Source organism: Gossypium hirsutum, chromosome A08 (assembly GCF_007990345.1).
Source record: "Gossypium hirsutum isolate 1008001.06 chromosome A08, Gossypium_hirsutum_v2.1, whole genome shotgun sequence".
In the NCBI taxonomy this organism is placed as follows: Eukaryota; Viridiplantae; Streptophyta; class Magnoliopsida; order Malvales; family Malvaceae; genus Gossypium; species Gossypium hirsutum.
In genome coordinates, this window is record NC_053431.1 from 61,351,033 (window position 1) to 61,356,186 (window position 5,154).

Here is a 5,154-nt window from a genome sequence, read left to right on the forward strand (position 1 = left end):
ATTCAAACTTCACATCTTTCTGTAGTAATCAAGTCATCGGTGTAGTAATAATAGAAAATCCTTTTGCAAAACGTCGAAAGTAGCCAACTAATCCCAGAAAAATTCTAACTCCGGATATGTTTCTTGGTGGTTTCCAGTCAACAACTGCTGAAATCTTATCGGATCAACTCGTACACCTTTCACTGAAACAATATGTCCCAAAAATCCAACTTCTCGAAGCCAAAACTCGCATTTACTGAATTTAGCAAACAATTGCTTATCTCTCAAAGTTTGTAATACAATTCTTAAATGTTCAATATGCTTAGATTCATCTAAGGAATAGATCAGAATGTCGTCAATGAATACAACAACAAATCTATCTAAATAAGTCTAAAGATTTGATTAATCAAATCCATAAAAACTGCAGGAGCATTAGTTAATCAAATTGGCATAACAAGAAATTCATAATGCCCGTACCTTGTTCTGAACGTAGTTTTCGGCACATCCAAATCTTTAACTTGCAACTAATAATAACTAGATCTCAGATCAATTTGCGAAAATACTATTGCTTCTTTTAACTGATCAAACAAATCATCAATTCTTGGCAATGGATACTTATTCTTTATCGTAACCTTGTTGAGTTGACGATAGTCAATACACAATCTCATCGATCTATCTTTCTTTTTTACGTACAAAACTGGTGCACCCCAGGGCAAAAAACTAGGTCATAGAAAGCCTCTATCTGTTAACTCTTGGAACTGAGATTTCAACTCTTTCAATTCCGTCGAAGTGATTCTGTACAAAGCTATCAATATTGGTGATGTTCCCGGTATTAATTCAATAACAAACTCGACTTCTCTAATTGGTTGTAACCAAGGTAACTCTTTTGGAAACACATCCGAATACTCACAAATTACTGGCACTAATTCAATCTTCGATTTAGACACTTTTGTAACCAGTACATATGCAAGGTAACCATCACAACCTTTTTGCAGATATTTGTAAGCTAACATCAACGATATCACAACAGGCAACTCACTCGATTCATTAGATTCAGTTCGAAGGATCTAATTATTCTGACATTTCAATTCAATAGTCTTTCATCTACAATTCATAACAGCATCATGCAAGAATCACATCAAATTCATCAAACAGTAAAAGCATCAAAATTCCCAGAAAATAGTAACCCTGAGCCATTAAAGGAAAATTTTTGCAAACTTTATCAATTAGAACATACTTGACTAAGGGGTTCGATACTTTAATCCCAACAGGAAAACTCTTACTAGACACTAAGTTCATACAGACATATGAATGAGTCGATCCAGGATCAATCAAGGCAATTACATTAGTGTCATAGAGAGAAAATGTACCAGTGATAACATCTGGTGACGACACATCTTCGCGAGTGTGAATAGCATAAGCTCTGGCTATTGCTCTATCCTCGGATCTTACAGCAGAATTCTTTGTCGGTCCTTTGCTACTAGTCACATTTCCAGTATTTCTAAATGGTCTCCCTCTAGTAGCTGTGTTACTCGATCTTACATTCTAATATCTATCTTTCTTGGGTAACTCAAGACAATCTCGAATGAAGTGATCTTGCGAGCCTGGAAACACAAAAATTTACACACTTTTTCATACCCTTTTTAACTTAAATTCATGCGAATTCGGTTAAATTCTTGTTGAAAAATAATTATTTTTATAAAATAATTAAAGTGCACTTAAAATATGAACATGTTGAAATTTAGTTAATTTTATAATTATTTTTGATGAATTTTGGTTATTTTCGACAAATTTGCACAAAGGGCGAAAAATGGCTCGACAAACACTGCCAGAAGCACGAAATCGAGAAGCAATTTGAAGTATCGAGGCAAATTAATTTCCAGCCTAAGATAGTCCAAAATTATATGTATTAAATCATAATATGATTAATTTTAATTTATATCCAAGTTAATTTGTGTTAATAGATTATTATTAATTAATTATGAAAAAATGGTCCTATTGAATCGAACCGAGTGAACTGAACAGGCCAAGGAGAGGACAGCCCAAAACCGTCCAAGTGCTGACCCAATTCAGCTCATTAGCTGATTATTTAAGCTACAAAGAAGCCCTTGAAGACTAGTTCAAATTACGAATCAACCCCTCCATAATTGAAGGCTTTAAAGATTTGCCCTAAGCCAAATTTAGCAAAGTTGAAGTCATCAACTTTGCCACATAGATGGCCGGCCAAAGGGTGGCTCTTTGGCTGCTATTTTTAGTAAATTTTAGCTGCCACATTCAGCTATAAAAACCCCTTGGCTGATCATTCAAGGTATCCCTCATTCATTTACATCTCTTATCTCCTCTTTCACTTTCTCGTCTCATTTTCCTTTCAAAGTCCCTTGCTCATGTGCCGATTTCTCCCATTGAGAAAGGATTCTTCTTCAGCTATTTTGGAGCAGCAATTGAGTGTTCATAAAATTCTTGATCGGCGAGGACAACAAAGAAGGAAGAACGGAGCAACCTAGTCAAGCCACGAAAAAACAATAGATTTAATTCTTATTCCCTATCTCTTTAATTTTTGTTGTTGTTATGATGAACATATCTGTAAATATTTATGTTGTTGGAATGGTTAATTTAATCAACTTAGCTTGAATTTAATTTGTGTTGGTTTGATTGCATTTCATCTGCTTAAATTATTAAAATTGTGTTTATGCTGTTATAGGCCTCGGTAAAATGCTTGATTATGTAAAATCATGCCTAAGTTATTCTTGCATTACAATTGTGAGGTAGCTAATGAATTAATTATTTAAACGGATTGAAATTGTAATTAATGGACGCAATACTTAATCAGTGCATGTTTATTCTTCTAAGGTAGCTGAAGGTTAAATTAGCATTGTATCTGGTGATACATTTGCCTTGCATAACTTGCAAGATTATTGTGATTAAACTGTTTCAAGTTAAGGATACCTTGTTACCTCACATAGTCTTTTATGTTCTTATTAGATTTAATTAATCGTTTGAATTGACTTAAGGATATGTAAGAGATTAGTGCAATAACATGTTTGCTTATTAAAATTTGTTTAATCATTTGAATTAACATAGGGATATGATAAGAGGTGAATGGATTTGTGTAGGGGAATGTGTTCATAAGTTAGCAAATTACCGAGTTGTCGTGAATTTATTCGTAACAGCATAAGCATGAGTTTAATAATTCTAAGTTAAAGAAATGTAATTAATCCAACACAATTATGTCATCTTGATTAAATCATATTTTGAAATCGGGCATTAGAGATTTATTTCTTTAGTTTACTTGGTTTAAAATCTTAGTTTTTAATCACCTTCTTCAAAGAAAATATTTTTCTTCACCAAAGTGTTTTAGATAGCATTCATAACTAATTTTTTTCACAGTCCCTATGGATACGATAACTCGACATTTACTTGTCACTTTATTACTTGTTGCGATTGTGTACACTTGCACATTTCCGTCGTTCCAAGTTTTTGGCGCCGTTGTCGGGGACTGTTTTAAAAAGTCATTATTTGTGAATTTTTTAGTTTATATTTTGGTTTATTTTTTCTATTTAAATTCAAACTTAATTAATTTTTCTGTGATTATTTTAGGTGTTTATCAGTATTGACCGAATCATCGATTTACTCCCTGTAGACCTTGAGATTGAATGAACTTTCCAATAGCAAAGAATACAAGCAAATTAGAGAAGGACCAAAGAGATGAACTTCTAAAATCCGAATCAAGGAAACAGAGCAAACCTTGCTCAAAATCCTATACTTATTGTTGATGATAGGGAAAGAGCTTCACGATAGTATGTCGTGCCAGTATTTAATGATCTTAATCTAGGTATTAGGAGACCCAAAATTGAGGCACAATAGTTCGAGCTGAAGCCAGTTATGTTCCAAATGCTTTAGACAGTGGGCCACTTCAGTAGAATGCCTACCGAAGATCCTCACCTACACTTAAGACTGTTTATGGAGGTGAGCGATTCTTTCAATTTAGCCGAAGTACCCGAAGATGCATTACAATTGAAGTTGTTCCCATATTCACTAAGGGATAGAGATCGAGCCTAGTTGAACTCATTGCCACTGAATTCAATTTCCACATGGCAAGAGTTAGCAGAAAGATTCCTTATGAAGTATTTCCCGCCTAGCAAGAATGCTAAGTTGAGGAACGAGATCACTGCTTTCCAACAAATGGATGATGAGCCCTTGTATGAGGCATGGGAAAGGTACAAAGGGTTATTATGGAAGTGCCCTCATCATGGAATCCCATATTGCATCCAACTTGAGACATTTTATAATGGTCTCAATGCTCACACGAGGATGGTAGTAGACACTTCTGCTAATTGTGCTCTCCTTTCTAAGTCTTATAATGAGGCTTATGAAATCATTGAGAGGATTGCTAGCAACAATTACCAATGGCAAACCAATCGAGCAGCATCAAGAAGATGAGTTGCTAGAATACATGAAGTAGACGCTCTCACTTCACTCGCATCTCAGGTGTCTTCAATATCCTCAACGCTTAAAAATCTTACTACTAATGGGTATAACAGTTTTGCAGCATAGCCACCTAACCAATTTGAAAATATAGCCTGTGTCTATTGTGGGGAAGGACATATGTTCAAAGAATATGCATCAAACCTAGAATCCATGTACTACATAGGTAACCAGAACCAAAATCGAGGAAGGCAAGGACTACAATCTAATATCTATAACCCATCATGGTGAAACCACCCGAATTTTTCCTAGAGTAACCAAGGGGTTGGAACCAGTAATACTTACGCCCAACCTAGATCGACCCAGCCACCTAGTTTTCCCCAATATACTTAGAAACCAACCCAAGTTGAACCATCTAATGGCTTAGAAAATCTATTGAAGGCATACATGGCCAAGAAGGATGCCTTAATCCAAAGCCAAGCAGCTATATTGAAAAACCTAGAACACCAAATGGGCCAGCTTGCAACTAAACTCAAGAACCGACCACAAGGTGCTTTACCTAGTGATACAGAGAATCTGAGGAATTTGGGAAGGAACATTGCAAAGCGTTGACATTGAGTAATGGAAAGATAGTAGAACCCAACACCATCAAACCTGAAAAGGAGCAAGCTGACGCTCAAGATTCAGAGGAAGTTTAATCGAGTGTTGAAATTCTAGTTTCACAAGAACCAGACTCTACAAAACCCAGTA

The 5,154-nt window shown here is 35.3% G+C and overlaps 1 non-coding gene across 1 annotated transcript; it reads right to left on the reverse strand.

The window, feature by feature from the left end:
• Positions 1-4,128: 4,128 nt before the first annotated feature.
• On the reverse strand, positions 4,129-4,235 carry LOC121205364 (small nucleolar RNA R71). The gene has a single exon (XR_005900445.1). It is a non-coding gene; the product is annotated as a small nucleolar RNA R71 (small nucleolar RNA).
• Positions 4,236-5,154: the final 919 nt, after the last annotated feature.